At 43.9% G+C, this 20128-nt stretch overlaps 1 long non-coding RNA gene across 1 annotated transcript; it reads left to right on the top strand.

Moving 5' to 3' along the window:
• The first annotated feature begins 541 nt into the window (after positions 1–541).
• On the top strand, positions 542–18896 carry LOC309338095. Its single transcript, XR_014154698.1, has 3 exons — positions 542–882; positions 17395–17516; positions 18533–18896. It is a non-coding gene; the product is annotated as an uncharacterized lncRNA (long non-coding RNA).
• The last annotated feature ends 1232 nt before the right edge of the window (positions 18897–20128 follow it).

Here is a 20128-nt window from a genome sequence, read left to right as displayed (position 1 = left end):
TTTCGGGCTGCATTTTATTTGGGCATGGAGCCCCAATAAATGCATGTTTTGGGGCCACACAAGAGAGCTTCCCTCTCCAAAAGTGTGTTCCTGAAGAATATTGTGTGATGCCCCAAAATGCATGCTTTGGGGCGCTATGCTTGGGAAAGTGCTTTTTTTGGGGGGGGGGTGCAATCTCACATGGATCACGTGGGAGTGCAGACCCAGAAGGTGGCATCCCGGATATGTGCCACACCATGTTGCAAGGTGTGTAATAAATAAACATTAAAATAAACATATAAGCAATAACAGAAGCAATAGAATTGCGACTTAAATCAATACGAATATTTAAGAGTGGCCTTTCACAGCCATTCTTCACGGAGACACCGTGGACCACCTTGAGTGAAGCTTGCGGACCCCAGCTTGGAAGCCCCTTCCCCACGATATTCTGTTTGGGCAACAGGGCATATGGAAGATGAAAGGGTACCAAGTCTTTCATCAAATAGGAGGCAGTAGGTAAGGGAGAGGAAGAGGGTGGGGAAGAGAGAGGTTAGAATATGCCCTTTGGCTGCTCTTTACTGTGTGGTGAAATTTCACAATATCTCACCTCATATACTATATGGGCCCTGAAAGCAGCTGGAAAGATTTAGAGGCGAATGCCTCTTTTGGTATGAGATTGCCTCTCTGCATGTTGCGAGGGCTGAGAAATTGGCTCAAATGAAAAGCCCAGAATAAGGAAAGGAGCTCGAGGCGATACGGCAGCCTAATCGGTGCCCTCTGTTAAAAGAATCAGCCACTTGACTGCTCATTAAGTAACAGCGAAACACAGGCCGGAGCCCAGGAGTGCAGATGTCTCCAAGTGATTACTTTGTGCTTTAATGAGATCATCGGCAGTGTCATGAGGTAAAATACGCTCCAGCCCTCTTCTCTGGGAAGTATCAAAGCTCACAGGCTTTTAAGGAATGTCATACGTTTGAGTCATCTTTTCCGAGAGGATAAAAAAGGTGCGGTTGTATGAGGAACATGACAGTGGCTGCGCATGTATTCCATTTACTCACATTTGGCACTTCTGAGATTTTTATTTATTTGTTCAAATGCTTATGTCCTCGCCCTTTGGGGGTGGGGGTGGGGGTGGGGGTGGGGGAAGCACCACTCAGAAACATTTACAATTACAATTTCATGAAAAGCAACAATATGAAAGAATGCAACCAAACAACAGCAATTAAAGCATGGTTAGGCACAGTGGCGTAGCGTGGGGGGTGCCAGGGGTGCCGGCCGCACCGGGCGCAACTTGGGCAGGGGTGCACTCGCACTAGCAGCTCTCTGCCCCTACTAAAATCCACTGGTTAGGGAGCCCGCGCTCGCTCGGCTTGGCGAGGAGGTCGCAGAAGGGGGAGAGCAAAGCCTTCTGCCGCTGGCAAAAAAAGGAGAGGAAGCCGGGCGGGCGGGCGGGCTGGCTGGCTCGCGGGGGTCTGGCTGCGCCTGCTGCTGCCGTTGCCGCTGCTGCCGGGCTTTGACAGCTTGGCGAAGCGGAGGGAGAGGTAATTGCGTCTCTCTTTCCACTGGCCGCCTGGGTAGTGAGCCGAGCGGAGCAGGGAGTCTGGCGAGGGGGCGGGAAGAGACTTTCCCCCCTTTTTCCCACCTCGCCTGGTCAAAAAGGAGAGCGGAGTCTCCTCAGGGTGCCCTCAGGCAGGGCAGGGCAAGGCAAGCAGAGCGAGGAGGAGAGAGAGGGGAAGGGGGGGGAGCAGCCAGGAAACGACGCGGTGTGGAGGGGGAATCAATTAAGGAGAGAAGCCTCGCTGCTGCTGCTGCTTGGGAGAGTAAATTACTGTACTTGCCTTGCCCCGGGTTAGGGGGCGCAAATTATTTGCCTTGCCCCGGGTTGGGGGGCGCAAATTACTTGCCTTGCCCCGGGTGCTGATAACCCACGCTACGCCGCTGGTTAGGCAAACTACCCAAACTGCGGGAGGCAGTGGAGGACAGAAGTGCCTGGCGTGCTCTGGTCCATGGGGTCACGAAAAGTCGGACACGACTAAATGATTAAACAACAACAACAACAACAACAGGCAAACTAAGGCCCAGGGGCAGGATCCGGCCCCATAGCCTTCTAAATCCGGCCCACGGACGGTCCGGGAATCAGTGTGTTTTTACATGAGTAGAATGTGTCCTTTTATTTAAAATGCATCTCTGGGTTATTTGTTGGGTTAGAAATTCATTCATATATATTTTTTTTCAAAATATAGTCCGGCCCCCCACAAGGTCTGAGGGACAGTGGACTGGCCCCCTACTGAAAAAGTTTGCTGACCCCTGAATTAAAGCATTGAAACATCATTTGCCATAGGCAACAAAAAACCTGCTGGAATAAAACAATAGCTAATAATTAAAGAAAAATTGTGAGGTTAGGGGCAAGGTGTTCCACAACTTAATTTGGGGTAGGGAACATTTTTACCTGGAGGGCGCTGGTTCCTGGGCCTGGGGTTCGCTGCCCCTGATCTAGGTGCAACGACTGAGGAGATCTGCCCTCTTTTGTCCCACTCAAATGTGTTTCCACCCTAGGTAGAGCAAAGGAAAGGGCTTCTTCTCATTTTGCAGAGCAAGCAGGGTGATATTAGGTCACTGGTTAGTAATTGCTTTGATTGTCCTAATCATCTTAGTATTTATTTATTTTCTAAATGTTTGGTGCATGTAACAGAATATAATGTGGCTCTTCTCGTTTGATTGGCATGTGGGGAATACAAACCACTACTGTAAGAACAGCTGATAAACCTGCAAGCAATTTTTGATGGATTAAAATCTCTGTCATGGAACTAACGTCCCCTATTTGACTCCAAATTGCTCCAGACCTATCCCATCTGATCAGTTCCATTCCTCACTTTAGTATAGTCTCCAATTATTGTTCAGAACTTTCCCTCCAGAGCAACCTTTTCCATAGCATTAAACCCATGATCTATCAAATCCAGATTTAATTCACTAACAGAATTTCCAGCAAAGCCAGGTTTACTTTTGCTTACTAATAAGCATAATACTCTGTAGCACACTCATTTATGTGCATGATTTACCCTAAGAGTTGCGTTTCTGCACACATTATTCAGCCAAGGAACTGCATCTCAAAATCTGGAGAAGTGTGAATTTTGAAAGATGTCATCTCACTGGCCGAGGTGCCCTTTCAAGTGATGTGCAGGACCCCTATTATTCCTAGGCAGGCATCAGAAACAGGAAACATGTTGATCATCTGAAAGGCTAGTGGCTGTATACAGGACTGCAATAAATTTGGTAGGGCCAGCTCTAGAGATAAATATCCTGATTCCTGAATTAGAAACAAATTCAGCTCTACATTTTGGAGTTGCCCCATAGGTGGGTCATAATAGTACAGTGGTACCTTGGGTTAAGTACTTAATTCATTTTGGAAGTCCATTCTTAACCTGAAATTGTTCTTAACCTGAAGCACCACTTTAGCTAATGGGGCCTCCTGCTGCTGCTGCGCCACCGGAGCACAATTTCTGTTCTCATCCTGAAGCAAAGTTCTTAACCTGAGGTACTATTTCTGGGTTAGCGGAGTCTGTAACCTGAAGCGTCTGCAACCTGAAGCGTATGTAACCCGAGGTACCACTGTATCACATTTTTCATGGTGTAAAAATGAGCCCATCTTTGATGAAAGTGTTGACTTGTGTTTTCCTTATGGAAATTGCCAGGGAGTTATACTGGGGGGGGGGAGTTAATGTTGGACCCATATAATTCAAATAAAGGTGGCCGTAAAGCCCAACTGTGCTTGCCAGGTGTCAGGATCTGATCCTTTTTGTTTAAGCTCATACCATTTTTCTCAATATGAAAACAATCAATGAGAAACTGTTGGCAGAGTTTAGCTTTAATGACATCTGGAAAAAACTTGTGCCACAATAAATATGTTAGTCTTTAAGGTGCCAGGAGAGCTTGTTTTTTCAGCCACTAATGTTAATCCCATGAATGCAGTAACAGAAACAACGAAAAGTTTTTAGAGTTTACAGGTAATCTTTTTAGGAATCATCAAAGAGCAAAACAAATTATGAATTAGAAGGAAATTATATGGCAGATGATTCACACAGACAATTTCAGCCAAGCAAAGCACAAGTCTACATGCAGGAACAAAAGCAAAAGGCATCTCTCTGGAGCAGAAAAGATGCTTATTGTGGAAAGGCTTTAGGAGAAGCAAAAGAGGAAAGCCCAAAGGCAGTGATTACAGTCATGAATGGCTTTGAACAAAATAAATAAAATGACCGTGGTATGAGAGACCAGCTATTATACCCCTCCTTTTCCGAGGAGACACCTGTATATGTGCTTTTGTTGAGGGATGTCTGGTATGAGACTAAGCCATTGACATCAAAGTAACCTAAACAGCATAATAAGTGTTGTAAAGTGATGAGCAAAGATGACATAAATCATCTGATATCCAGGGGAGAGAATGGAAACATACCTCCATAATAGGTAGTTGGCTGGGTCGTTGGCTTACAGCACCGGTAAAGTTCAAGGTGAAAGTGACAATGTCATGCCCCTTTAGGGGTTTGTGTCAAATGAAACAGGGACATTTTACTTTTCCTGCAAGAAACTAATTGGGTGTTCAAACAGGGAACATTTAAAGACACATTTTGTAATAAGCTGCTTTAAGCATCGCAAAGAAGGGGAAGTGTGGGGAACTTGTGCTTCTGCTCCACAGGCTTCCGGGTTTTTCTTCTTGCTATCAGAACCACAGAACTTTAGAGTAGGAAGAGATTTCATAGGGCGCCTAGCCTGAAATTTGCTCGATGCAGGATCTGCGGGGCAGGATGCAACATATAGCTATCCAACCCTTGGCTTAAATACCCCCAGCGGAGGACAGAACCCCACATCCTAGAGATCTGTTGATTGAATCTTGTCATTAGGAAGGTTCTCCTAACGTCTAGGAACAAAGTGCTGCCTTGACGTTTTCTCCCGATTGGTTCTAGTGCTGCCCCTTGGAGCAAAATGCCCTATCTTCTGCAACTGGTGTGGAAAACCTTTGGCTCTCCAGATGTAGCTGAACTCCCATCAGCCCTAGCAAGCATGACAATGGCTAGGGGTTATGGGAACTGTAGTATAGCAGCATCTGGAGGGTCATAGGATCCCCACACTTACGTCTATGTAACAGCCCTGTTTGAAGATGGATGTCCTGTCTCCTTTATTCCAGTGGTGGCTCCATGTTTTGGGTGTCCCTTGGTAAGAAGCCCTCAACTGAGCCCTCTCTGAGTGGCTCCACTTCCTCATTGCTACTGTGTGCATGGGTCAGCACCACCCATATAAGTGAATAGCGTACCTGAGTGAGTGAAAAGTGAACAGCTTTTCTGTTGCTGCTGATGTCTGTCACAGTACAGAGAAGACCATTCTCCCTTGTCTGGGGGGAATGCACAGTCTGTGGGAATGTTCAGGGTGACAGGAGAGGATATATTGTTTACTAATATCCTTCCTAACTTGTGTTAGCAAGTTCTTTTACTTAGCAGAGTTACATTCCCCTTTTTACATGCACAGCAGATAGCTGGCTGCAGGCTCGTGTGAGCCTCTCACTATTATGCAATTCAGTCTGTCTCAGATTGAATTGTATGTTCCTGGTAGGTTCCCTTGAATCTCTATTAAAAGAATAAAGGCACTACAATCTTCTTCAAAGTCAATAAAAGAAGTTTACTCACATCAGTTCACAGTTGGATTCCTGAAGGCAGACTTAGTTACAAATATGTACATGTGGATCTACCCCACATGGGTGAATAATCCCAGTGCTTCTGCTAGCTGAGAGCTAGCAGAGCAGTCCTAGCTAAAACGAAGAAGGAAGTCAAAAAGAGGAAGGGTGCTGTGTCACTCATCTTTTTGATACCTGGACAGGTTAGGTCACGGCCACCTTCTATCACATGCAAAAGGAAGGATGCTCCAGCCAGGAGGAATAGGAAGTTTCGACTGGCTGGACCAAACATTCCCTCGCATGTCTTCTATGGCATTACAAGGAATGTTGTACTAGACTGCCTCTCATGGATCACATCCCACACAATCCCCATACAAGGGCTGCATATATAGAGGGAGGAGTAGTGCATATATGCAGCTCACAATAGACCATGTAATGCAAATATTGCAAAGTGAGCTGTCTCTCTATTGCAGCCATTGGAAAAGCACACTTGGTGTAGGATGTCCTGGCCCACATTGGAGCCCCTTCTCTGAGTCTCTGACTATGAGGGTAATTGTGCAATTGAAATCAATATGGGGAGAAATAAATATACACAGAGGATAATACAAAACCTCTCTCTGTGGGCTTTCAGCTGAGTGCCTCGGATCATCAGCATCTCCTGCATGGCATGGAAATGGTTTGTCATCAGGAGTTCAGCGTGTGGCATGTGCCGAAGAGATAAGATCTCTATTTCCCCCCCTTACCTCCCAAATTAACATGCTAATACATTGTCCCCAAAGAAACGAGGAACATAATCAAGCCCTAAGTACATAATTATTCCTATTTCCAATTTAACATTATCTAGCTGGGGTGGCTTGAACTCGGGCGGGAAGCCAGTTTCGTCTTCCTTTTATACGTTCTCCGTGCCAGTTGCCTCGGGTGCCTTCCCGTCTGCATTATATGAGCATAATATAGGCACATGGTCTCCACCGGTATCATATATTTGGAATTTATTTTCTCAGATGCTGTGCGACCGAATATAATCCTTTGGCAGGGAAGTTGGTGGGCGGGGGCAGTGGGTGGAGGGAGAGCAGGCCCTCGTTGATGGCATGAAGTCTCCTGTTTGGAGCCATTTACTTTAACACAAAGCACAGATGATGCTGTAGCTCAGAGCTGCACTCCTGAGCTGTCATCTCTAAATTGTGGAGGTCACCGCAGGGATTGCCGGCATGTTAATTATGTCAAACAAAGGAGACAGTGACTGATTTCATATTGTCAAAGGAGATAAAGTTGTATGCTCGTGAGGCTGTGACAAATATGAAGGGTAACTCTGCAGAAAATGCCTTTGACCGATTCCCACTAAATGCCCGGAATTGTGTAAAAATAGGATCACACGAAACAAATTGGTGTTTGTGTGTGTCTCATGCTCTGTAGCAATTTCTTTATCTTCATATTTAGTTTATATGCAAATAGTTGTTACAAACGAGGGGTTTGTACGTGCCTCAAGATTTTCCTTTCATCTGTATCTGTGCTTAGAAAAACAACACTGATTTGCTTCTGAGTCACTCCATCCACTTTGATTTGCAATTTGGCTCCTAAGATGGTGTTTAGAAAATGAAGTTCTGTGATCCTCATTCTCTCTTACGGAGAATCTAAATACAGCTATGATCTTCCTGCCACTTTTAGCCAAAGCAAGTTAAATTTGTAGGTCCAGGGAGGCTCTCCAGAATGGATTAAGCTGGCCACACTGTAGATAAACAAGTCTATGGGCTCTTATTTATTTCATGCCTATTGCCTATTAGGATCAAGCAGGAACCTTCACTTTACTCTTTTCAATGCCTGCTAAAAACATTCCTGTTTAGGCAAACCGACCCAGATGCTTAGAAAGCTGAGGTAATTTTAATCTGTTTTAGTATTTTAACTGTTGTATTTTTCAAAGTAGAGTTGTAATGTTTCTTGATTTTACTGTTTTATCTTTTTGCAAACCGCTTGGAGGTGTGTGTTTTTTAAAAAAAAAACCAATCAAGCAAGCAGTGTATAACTTTTATGAAATAAAGTAAGTAAATATAACAAGTTCATTAATTGCTTCCCGTGAAGCATCTCAAAACAATATCACAACACAATAGAAAGGCATATAAAACAACTGCATATATAACCCCCCCCCCAAAAAATATATTTTTTAAAGTGTTAAAATAATTATGTACAAAAAACAATGTCAAATCCAATAGACTTACAAACCGGGATTAAAAAAATGTCCACTTAGAAGACTAGTTGGAAGAGGAAGGTCTTTGGTAGACACCAAAAAGACAACAGTTAGCTGACATCCTGGTGATATCAAGCATTACTCAATTATTTGTTGGTTGCACCCATCAGTTCCTCACAGCTGCATGCAGCCAAAGCAGAAGGATATAACCTCTCACTCATCAGCCAGTGAGTGATGGTTAAATCCTGCTCAAAACGCTGCAGGAGTGAACTCACCATTCATCTGCTGAAGAGCGGAGTCCAGTCCTTCTTGGAGTTGCTGTGCCTATGCGTTCTTTGCAGACAGTAGGATAGGACTCTCTCTCACCCCACTGGTCAATTCTGAGGGATAGGCAGGCCTGCCCATCTATCAGCGCTTGATGTTATTATGATGTCAGATGATTGACATGTAGGTGTCTCCATCTGGCTGTCAAAGTTTGTCCACAGGGTGAAGGTGTGGGGAGAAAAAAATACACTTGGAAAGAGGGTACAGAGGAGTGTGACTGTGGGTAGAAATCTCCTATTTTAGCAGAGCTGGGATATATTCTCTGTTCTAAAGTTAAGAGCGCTATCTTTTGCTCTGCTTATTTCTGCCCATGGTTTCTCTCTGGCCACACCCACTTTTCACCTCTGACCACTGGGATACAGCCAGTGTTGCCCATTATGGGATAGAACCCTCAGGCTGAAAATGATGTCTCACCCCTGATACAGAATATAGAGAACCCATTGCTAGCGTTAAATGCAGTAACTTACAAATCTCAGACAGATTTCAATCACCTGGAAGCCTGAAGCAGACCGTGTTGTCTTATGTCAATAACATTTTGCACAAGCCCCTCAGGTGAAGATAGACTGGAGGGGTGTCCTGTAGCTGCCTGAAACCCAATACTTCCTTCCCTGCAGGATTAGAGTCATATTGTCAATATCATGTCAATGTGAAATGGAAACAGCAGTGTTTACAAAATTAACAAATGGACTTCAAGTTAAACACTGGGCAATTTGTGAGACAGCCTTGACCAGTCTCAAGGGATTGCTTGCAGGTGAACGTTCTGTTTTTCTTTCTGGATTGACTTACATTAACATCATGTCATTTTAAATTGCTTTTCTTGGGAAAATAGGCTGGCGGCATCATTTTAATACCCTGAGTGCTCTTTCTGTTAACTTTCCTTTCTACTTTGCTTTTACTATGAAAAATCTAGGGACTGGGAGAAATTTGATGTTTGTTTGCTTTTTAATGAGCAACTACGTAAGTTTCACTTCTTGAACTGACACACGAATCGAAGCACAGCTATCCTTTGAAATTTACAGTGCTCTGAATTATGTGATGCAGTTTGCCAGCAAAGCACTGTGCAGAAAAATGCATGTATTAGGCGAAAGTGTCCATACATTGATGAAAACAGCATACAAAAAATGCATCACAGTAGGGAACGTTGTTTGCAAAAAAATATGTCTAGAGTCAAAACAGCTTGCAAATATGTGCATATTGGGAGAAATTTATTCTAAAATGCTGGTGAATTTTCATGAGGATTTAGAGAGAAAATTGGAAAGGTGGAGAACTGAATTTAAGACAGGGAAAATGAGAAGCTGAGGAAAAATTGTATTGACAGATCCATGCATCCTGGGGGGGGGGGGGAGCTACACACAACACATTGGTTGTATTTTGACCCACACCTAGTTATGCAGAAGGAGAAGAAAACTATCATGTTGCAGACAATATATACCACATTGCATAGTTTCAGCTCTTTGGGGCAAGTACAAGTTCTGAATTGCAATGTGGGGAGGAAGCCACCCGCTGGTCAGTAGCCAGTTTTGTTGTGTGGGGCTGCTTTGAGAAAGGGGGAATGCAGCAGCAGGTCCGACGGATGGGAGTGGACTGCTTACTAGGCTTCCCAACATCACTGCTGGCTTCTGAGAGGGAGGGGGAAGGGGTGAGGAACCAGGCAGCTGAGTGCGGTGTGGGCACACAGTGACATGTGGCACTGGCAAGCTGGTAAACAATGCAGCAAGCTCAGTCCACACGGCCTAGCCATCTTCTGCTGCCTAACTGCTTTCTCAAAACAGCTCACACAACAAAACTAGGATGGCTTGCCCATCAAATTGTTCAATAAGTAGGTACAGTGTATCTCAGGTTAAGAACATGATTCGTTCTGGAGATCCGTTCTTTACCTGAAACTGTTCTTAACCTGAGGTACCACTTTAGCTAATGGGGCTTCCCGCTGCTGCAGCGCAATTTCTGTTCTCATCCTGAAGCAAAGTTCTTAACCTGAGGTACTATTTTTGGGTTAGCGGAGTCTGTAACCTGAAGTGTCTGTAACCTGAAGCGCCTGTAACCTGAGGTACTACTGTACTGATAATAGAAAACAGCTTATATATAAATAGTAGCCTGCTGCTGTACCTGGTGAGCAAACACCCATTTAATGCTGTAATCTGCCCTGGGGCCTTAGAGTGGGTAGTAAATCAATCAATCAATCAATCAATCAATCATAGATTTTCCAACTTTTTTGAAGCCCCTGCACATGTCCATTTAATAGCAACTTGATATCCAGATAACTATAAAGGTAAAGGGGACCCCTGATCATTAGGTCTAGTCGTGACCGACTCTGGGGTTGCGGCACTCATCTCGCTTTATTGGCCGAGGGAGCCGGCATACAGCTTCCGGGTCATGTGGCCAGCATGACTAAGCCGCTTCTGGTGAACCAGAGCAGTGCACAGAAACGCCGTTTACCTTCCCACCGGCGCGGTACCTATTTATCTACTTGCACTTTGACATGCTTTCGAACTGCTAGGTTGGCAGGAGCAGGGACCGAGAAACGGGAGCTCACCCCGTCGCGGAGATTCGAACCACCAACCTTCTGATCGGCACGCCCTAGGCTCTGTGGTTTAACCCACAGCACCTCCCTATTCGATGGTGATTGTGCTTTTCTCTGACTTCTGCATATCACACCATTGTCAAAGGCAGAGGAACATCCTGTACTATTTTTTCCTGGCCAGTTGGCAACCCTGCATTGTGCTGATTTAAACATGCTACTAAAACGAGGCGCAGCTAATGACCAGACCTGTGCCTACTATCCCTTCCCTGCTCCCCAGATTTCACCCAAATTATGCTGGAGGGATTAAAGTGACATCCTGAAACCATATTAAAATGTACATGTCTTGTTTGTTTACTTTTGAGGTCTCCCTATGATCATAGCTTGCTTGGATCTAATCATGCGATTTGCTAGCTCTTGTCACTCGCCTCCCACCCTTTTATGTATATCCCGCAAGTTTTCAAAAGCCCATCTATCAGCATCTTGAGAGTTTCTTCAAAAGATCATGTAGTGTCTAGAAAACAGATCTGCCAGACAGGCTTGTCGTATACACACATATTTTGTTATTAAATGTGTTCAGGCATGAATTTTGGCAGGGTTTCTTCACAGCTCTCTTGAACTTTACTTGACACCTTTTGTGGCACGTAATATATCTGCGAAGCAATACTAAGGAAGGGGGTTTAACTCTTTTCATTATGAGCCCACAGTTCCCTTCTGTAAATATTGTCTGGAGGACATCACTGACTAATCATTATACCAAATGGAGAGATCTGGGCTGCAGGAGTTCTGGACCAAATTGACTGCTTCTGCGGTTTTATTTAACTGCACGGTGTCGGGAGAAAGTTAGGAATGTGAGGCTCTGTCACCGCAACACTGTGACAAGAGAGAGAGAGAGAGGCGATGTTTCTGAAACAGGAAATACCTTGAGGTCCAGAATTGTTGGTAGGCTTGGCCAACAAACCAGAAAAACAGTGGGGAAGCCAGTCATCCAAAACGACAAAGAGTGATATACTGTTTTTCTCACACCCATATATAAAATAGACATAGATAAAGATACGGATTTATATCACTAGTGGGTACTTCCTCCAAAAGGTAGTCAGCTGAATTTTGTGGTCTGGACATACTCCGAGACATTGTGATCGCTATACATGTGTGAACATGAGACATATAAGAGTAAACATCACAGCACAAAGGGCAGCCTACACTCCAATGCTCAGCGAGCCAAGCCACATTCAAAAATTTGGGCTGGGTAAATTTGGGTTGGGCCTGAAATTAAGGGGCAGGGGAGGGATTTTTGCAGTGAGAGCCAGGAACATTATGCTCAGTTCAGACAGTCTTCTGAACGGAATTGTTTAGCCCATGGTTTAGAGACTCGTCCTCTTTCCTCTCCTTTCACACAGGCCTTTCCATCCCATGTTCCTATTTAGTGCCCCTTTGTTGTTGTTTAGTTGTTTAGTTGTGTCCAACTCTTCATGACCCCCTGGACCAGAGCACGCCAAGCACTTCTGTCTTCCACTGCCTCCCGCAGTTTGGTCAAACACATGCTGGTAGCTTCGACAACACTGTCCAACCATCTCATCCTCTGTTGTCCCCTTCTCCTTGCGCCCTCCATCTTTCCCAACATCAGGGTCTTTTCCAGGGAGTCTTCTCTTCTCATGAGGTGGCCAAAGTATTGGAGCCTCAGCTTCATGATCTGTCCTTCCAGTGAGCACTCAGGGCTGATTTAGTGCCCCTATCTATAGCTAATTTGGCAAGCTATGTTTAGTGCTCATCCCCAGCAAACCAGGATCAGAAAATGTATGCGTTGCAAAACAGGGGAATGAGTATACCGAGAGACTTGGGTTTTCTAGCACCCTAGACAGCAAATAAACCCCCTTTGCACCCTGCCCTGCCAGCCTCTGCTGGCTGCCTGCTACCTGTGGAGTCACAGTAGCATTGTTCCACAAGCATGGCACTCCCCTTCCTGCAGCAGCCAATGGGAAGCCATGAAACAGAAAGTCCAAGGGTAGGGAGGGTCTGGGATCCCGAGTCAGCCCTGCTGCCATCACATGACAGCATCCAAGCCCAATCACTGTGCCATCTCCAAACTGGCACAGCAATCCGCCAATCCCTACCTTCCACCTCAGCCAAGCAGGAAAGGAAGTTGGTGCCACAGCCTTTCTATTGTAAAGAAGATCTCATTTAATTGTTCTGTGTAGGTCTGGTCCTGTAAAAATAAAAATAAAAATTGCCTTCTTGAAAAAATGCCAGGCGCACCTAGCATTTCTGAGTCATCTACTGTATGTAATATTTAAAAAGTGTTCAGGCCACTTGTAATTTAAAACAAATACACAACTCGATGTAACAAATCAAAACTTTGCAAACTTCACGATGACTCATCGAATTCAACAACTAGCAGAATCCCCCCAGTGAACACAGACACACATGGAAACTCGGATCAATCAAACAAACCGCACTAAACAATATTAAAATGCTGGCTGGCAAGGTATGTAAAAATTGCTATAAATGCTGAAAACTGTGTAAAAACCTGGGAAAGCTTTTACACAGAACGAAAGCCTTCATTCACCTAATTACAGTGGTACCTCGGGTTACATACGCTTCAGGTTACATACACTTCAGGTTACAGACTCCGCTAACCCAGAAATAGGACCTCGGGTTAAGAACTTTGCTTCAGGATGAGAACAGAAATTGTGCTCCAGCAGCACGGCAGCAGCAGGAGGCCCCATTAGCTAAAGTGGTGCTTCAGGTTAAGAACAGTTTCAAGTTAAGTACAGACCTCTGGAACGAATTAAGTACTTAACCTGAGGTACCACTGTAATTTTGATGTACATGTGTGAGAGAGTTTCAGTGAGTTCTGGTGACTCCACTAGATCTTACATGAGAGTTCGGGGGGGGGGCCACAATGGGGCGCATTGGAAGATGGCCGACAATAACATCTCTCCGACCCACACGAGGTAATTAAGAGGCTGTTATGGGAGTATGCAGCCTCCCTTGCCCCCCCCAGGGAATGGGGGGGACTGCCTTGCCTGCTGTGCCCATAATTCACCCCCAGTTTCGAAAGAATGGGGTGAGGGCACTAGGCACAAACCCTTGGGTGGAGTTGGCTCTCCTGTCTCTGAATCGCACACTGGTTTGCATCAGCTCGAAATATATAATTGGAAATAGAAGCAAATGCACATACTTCAAGTGAAGATCGGGAGTAAAGACTGCTGATTAATGGGATCTCTGTGAGTGGAGCGATGGGCTGGACAATAAATCAAGTGAAGACTCATCATTAAAAGATCGGTATGTCAGAGCGAAACAGAAAGGGGGCGGGGAGGAAAAACTTTTCTTTTTTTGTCTTATGTGAGTACACATCCTCCCTCCCAGAGAGAAAGAATCGTTGCAAATTACTAATCACAAACAGGAGATTAAGAGCTGTGTGGAAATAAACTATTGTTCAAAGAGAGGACTGGTGGGAATGTCTGATGGAAAGAAAGCTTTGTGACGCAGTTTTCAAATGGAGATTTGTTAAGACTGGCCTGCCCACAGGAGGACGAGGGGGAGGAGAACCATGGTCATTGGAATGTGAATGTATGGTTATCGGAATGTGGATTTGATCTGGCAGGGCCCCCTGAGATACAGATTCGCAGGCCTGTGGAAATCAATGGACAGACTGTGGGAATGCTCTTTGCGGAGGTGTGGAAATGGCGTCTGGAATCACAAGACAGAGAAACCAGTAGGAGAACACTTCAATCTCCCAGGACATTCTATACAAGATCTCAAAGTAGCTGTTTTACTACAAAGGAATTTCAGAAATAGACCGGAAAGAGAAGCTGCTGAATTACAACTTATCACCAAACTTAAAACCATGGAGAAACCTGGTCTGAACAAAGACCTTGGATTCTTATCTCATTATACATGACAAAGCCATTTTTCACCTTTTCACCCCTTGCTTTTTCCTGTAAGACCTATTGCAGTCGTTAAGAGTCGTCAACAGGCTCATCACAGCTATCTGCCAATCACCCATTCCCACCACCCTTCTGAGTAATACCCCTCCCCACCTTCTCACTATATAGAAGGGTCTGGAAACTTCTGTTTCAGTGTATCTGAAGAAGTGTGCATGCACATGAAAGCTCATACCAAGAACTGACTTAGTTGGTCTTTAAGGTGCTACTGGAAGGAATTTGTTTTGTTTTGACTATGGCAGACCAACACGGCTACCTATCTGTAACTGTCTTTTATGTGATATGGCTCTTGGAGAGTGTAAAATCCACACAGGATATGTTTGTTTTCAACCCGCTTGTGAAGATTATCAGAGATCACAAAGAAAGGAATATATGATAACAACAAGAAAATGAGGAAAATAACAAAGAGACTATCTGGACAGAACTGGACAGAACAGTGTAATTAAAGCAGCAACAAGAGTGATGTTTGGATCCCTTTCGGAGCTTGAAGTATGGGTACCCCCAATAAAATTTTAAAAATCTGGCTGTATAATTTGGAACTAATGTGATTTGGAATTAATGTGATTTGATTGGCCTGTTAATAAAAAATATTTTTTTAAAAAAAGATCTTACATGAGAGTTCACCCTAAATGGACGTGGTCTTGCCCCAAATCAGCACTGTGATTAGCCACCACTGGCGGAGTTGGGGGGGCAGGGAGGAACACCTGGGGGTCTTCTGCAACCCAAGGCAGCTGTGACAGCTCCAAGTCCAGAGTATATGTTTGGTATTAATTGTGGTTCCTATTTTCAGCCTGCAAATGATATGTACCCTATTGGCCCAAATATAAGTCATACTTTCCCCCCAAATTCCAAGCATGAAATGTTAAAGCACGCATTAATTCGCGAACTTATAAAAATTGGCTTTTACGATATTGCTGCTGAAACAGCCATATGGTAAAACAGAACAGAAAAAAGGTTTTATTGCCAATTTGCGAGCTTGAGTGCCTGCGGAATTGTAGAAACTGAATAACGAATTGTGATTTTAGCGATCGTACGGTACCTTTTGTGGGCTTGCAAGATCAAAGGATTAAGTTGGCTTGGAGTTACAATTCTACCAGCTGCAACGATTTTCAGCCTGTAACCCAATTTTAAGGGAGCGGCTTATATTTGGGTATTGGCTTTTTCTCTCCCCCCCTCCCCGAATTTTAAAGGTGCGGCTTATTTGCAGGTGCAACTTATATTCAGGCCAATACGGTAATTGTGTTGCACTGCATTTTCTTTGCATGAAAATGAGTGAGGTGGAAAAACACAATGAGAACTTAACGTTGCATAAGTTATGTAAATTACGTAATGACAGCCCAACTTGGGTAATTTATGTGATTTATGTAAGTTGCACAATTTTATAAAGTGACATAATCAGGTGAATTACATATGTTCGCTATTGTGGAGAGTGAATAACACGCTTTGGGGTGGAAGTGGAACTGCAGTGGAATGGAGACAGGGCTTCACGCAATGAATCCATTGCAGAACACAAAATGATTCCATCGTACATTCCTATGGTAAACTAACCTTGGTCTGATCCAATAGGCCTCTTCTTTCTTCTTCTTTCTTTTATATTTGACTGAATCTCTCTCCCCCCCCCATGGTAAATCTTTATTGGTTTAAAATACAGATGTAAATAATAATTTACAACAAAGGTAAGTATAGAAAAAATCAATAAAGAATAAAAAACACCACAACATAAGAATAAGCAAAAGGTTAAAAAGATGAAAAAGAAAAGAAAGAAAAGACGAAGGAAAAAGAAAAAAGAAAAAAAGAAACCAAAAATTTATACAAAATCATGTCGAAGCAGAACTTGAATGATACTTGTGAACAAAAATGAATGAAATGAATAGTGGAATATATGAAAAAGGATATAACGCAAAGCTATGCGGCAAAACCACGATAATATTAATAGTATAATGAGGACGATTGGAAGTTTTAAGCAGAAATTTTTATCCAATAGGCCTCATCTTACGTTGGGAAAGAGAATAAGTGGCTGTCGGAGGGTGGGTGGGTGTTTCGGGTTTTTTTCAGCAGCAGGTCAGCTTTTTTTAAAAAAAAAAAATGTTTATTTCTGCCTTCAGCCTGTCCTAGCAAACTTATCAGGGAGAAGAGCAAGAGGGCTATCAGCTAACTACCCAAATACGGAAGTGGGTTGGATGTTTATCTTCTCGGTTTTCTTGTTATTTGGACATGCATTGCTGTTATGGTCACTGGCTGAAGCAGAAAAACGCTGCCTTACCTTTATATATGGCAACCAGAAGCATTTTTGTTAGGGATTGTAGGACAAGACCTGCCAAGAAAAATAAAGAACTTATGTATGCTCCAACAGCGGCAAGAGTCTTGTTAGCACAAGGATGGAAGAATGAGGAAATCCCAACGAAAGAACAGTGGCAAGAAAAATCGATGAGTACTGCAGAATTGGCCAAATTGACATACTAACTGCGTGATAAGGACAATTGTGACTTCAAGGAAGGATGGGAACTTTTTACAAATTACCTAAAAAGACAACAAAATGACTCCTTGGCAGGTTTTGAAGAAACATCCACAAATTTATTAGCTGAACACATGACAGTTAAGGCAAGGATATGTACAATTTTATATCATGCAGAGAACAATATGTGCAAAGAAACCAGAGAGGGGAGCTGAGGGAAGTCCTGGGTGAGGGAGAGAGGGAGGGATGGGGGGGAGGGGGGAAAATGTAATTGATTATTTGGACTGATAATTTGTTATGCTGAAATTGTTTAATATTTTTTTTAAGGCAACCCTGTCCAACCACGAACAGCTTGAGGGTATGTTGCCATCTTAGACACAGATTCAGTATGTGCAGCACTATATAGGAAGATTGGCACAAAGGTCTATCAAAATGGATATAGCGGGAAGGTAGGCAAGCCTTTGGCCAAGGCACAGCCTGACCCCCTCCTCTGGTAATTCTTCACAGAACTCTAGCCGAATGTTGCCATCAGTTTGATTTGAACTGATTTTAGAATGAATTGATTTTAGAATGCTGTATTATTTTACTGTTGTTAGCCACTCTGAGCCCGGCTTCGGCTGGGGAGGGCGGGATATAAATAAAATATTATTATTATTATTATTATTATTATTATTATTATTATTATTATTATTGTTTCCTTAACCGGGAGAAGTGTGATTGCCCTCAGCGATGCAGTTACAATGACCGTGTACATTCCTGTTAGTCTTCTGCCAAGCTGGACAAAGTTCACGCAAATGTTGTTTATAGAGCTAAAGCCATTTCTTCAAGAAAAGGAAAGTTCCCTCCCTCCCGTTCTTCCTTTCCTTTCCTTGTTTGCCCAGGCGTATGAGCCTCCACACCCCTGCTCTGTCTGTCCGTCCCACTCCCCACCCCCACCCCAACCCCGAGTGTGGACAAATGGCAAGAGGTGATAAGAGACATGGTTCCCCTTCAGGCTGTGAAGCTGAGAAGCTTATTGATAGATTTATTATGCAGGACTTGGTGCACTCTTGGAAACTATATTTAAACTAAACTTCAGCTTTCTTTGTGAAACTGAAACGGAGAGGTCAGGGATTAATGACGGGACCTCCTCTCTCTGCAAGGCTAGAGATGGGCTAGCTCAAACTGATGGCTGGGTGCATGTCTCCTACAAAACAAGGGGAGGAAAGAAAAAGAGGAGGATACAGTCGGATGTTCATTTGTGATTGATTTGGCTTTGGAGCGGAAACAAATTTGCTTGCGGTTTATATAGATGGCACCATCCATGTGCATGGCACTTTGTAGCAACTTTTGCCAGCTGTGGACCAAAACATCTGGTTATAAAGTACCAGCAGAAAGTACCCAGCGCTGCTCAGGAATTCTAAGAAGTCCAAAGAAATACTGTACTGAGATTTATAAACAGATAATGTAATTTGTTATTTTCTAGGATAAAGTGATGGGGAAGGAGACTCTCAGTCTTCGTCTGCTGAAGCACCCCGCAACCAAACTGCAGAGAACAGGAGGGTTCAGTCCTGCTGGTTGCTGCTTCACCAATGCATTCCCCGTAGGGAATATAGGATTGCACCCTCTCACTCCATGACCTCAGGCATCCACTGGTTGGTGGATATGCAAGCGAGGTCTTTAGATGCAGAGCTGAAGCCACTTCACTGTAGTGGATTCAAGTGTTCTTATGTCTTCCTTTTGTAGCTTGCTATGTTTATTTGCTTGCTGCCTTATATGCATAAAAATGATTTTGTTGCTGTTGTTTTAAGCTGCGTCAGTTTTAAGCTGCCATGGAAAGGTGGCTATAAATATTTTAAACAGATAATAATGCACAGTTAATAATAGATAAATAATATTCCCCAGGTTGGAATATTAATTAAATATTTGCTATTCAGCACTTAAACATCCAAACATATCACAGCAACAGCCAGGGCTAGACAGAAGCACATCTCTGACATTGTCGGACAAAGGGCATGCAATACCAACCAGAACAATATCTGAAAGATGATGGCCTGCGATTATAATTTAGCCTGTTTTTAAAATGCAGACACCATTCATTCATCTGATCAAAGCGGGTAAACTCTGAAGTCAACACTTAGAGGGTGGGTGGTCAAATTGCCAGGTCCTGAATCTTTGCAGAAATTCATGCGCTTGAACCTTTTTTGATACAAAACAGTTTTCAACTGCCTGCTGTAGGTGCATGAACTGTGCAATAGTAGATAGAGGAAATGGTGTGTAAACATTTTCCCACAAACACCAGCACAAAGGGATTATGCAGGGGGAAAGCGACCGACATGAGGAAACCTGATCCTGTTGCAAATCTTTCTCCCCACCCCCAAATGTCTCGTGCTGCTGTTTGGTGGTGGTGGAAGAAGAGCAATAGGAGATGTCCAAGCTGTACCTCACCTGACTACCTCCCACAGCTGTTTGCAATAGTAAATGCATAATTATAATTATAAAGGATCCCTTCAGTTGCAGGGGTGTCAAGCAACATCTGCACAGAGCCAAGAGTTTCTCTGTAGAGAAGGCAAGACGCACACCCCTCGCAGCTGCCAGCCCTCCCCCTTTGCAAAGGAGGCAGAGCTGGCCTTACAGAGCCCCGAGTGAAACACACACTCCTTCGCAAACTGAAACGAATGGGTGAAATGACTAGAAACACTCTCAGCCCAACTAACCTTGCAGGGTTGTTGTAAAGAGAAAATACATATGGTAATCTCATGTATGACCTCTTGGGCTCGTTGGAAAAAGGGATGTTGCTGTTTAGTCGTTTAGTCGTGTCCGACTCTTCGTGACCCCATGGACCAGAGCATGCCAGGCACTTCTGTCTTCCACAAAAAGGGATAGAAAAAGGGATAGAAATGCAATAAATTGATAAGCCACTCTTTCCCTGCCTCAGCACTTTCCCTATCTGGAATACAGGGACAATATAGGGAAGGATCGTAGTTCAGTGGGTAGGGTGTCTGCTGCGCATGCATAAAGTCCCAAATTCAATCCCAGGAATCTTTGGGTAGGGCTGAAACCCTGCAGAGGTGCTGGCAGT

This window comes from Podarcis erhardii, assembly GCF_964252035.2.
Source record: "Podarcis erhardii genome assembly, chromosome: 3".
Classification (NCBI taxonomy): Eukaryota; Metazoa; Chordata; class Lepidosauria; order Squamata; family Lacertidae; genus Podarcis; species Podarcis erhardii.
The sequence above is the reverse complement of the archived record's forward strand: the minus strand, read 5'-3'. Positions and strand labels throughout refer to the sequence as shown.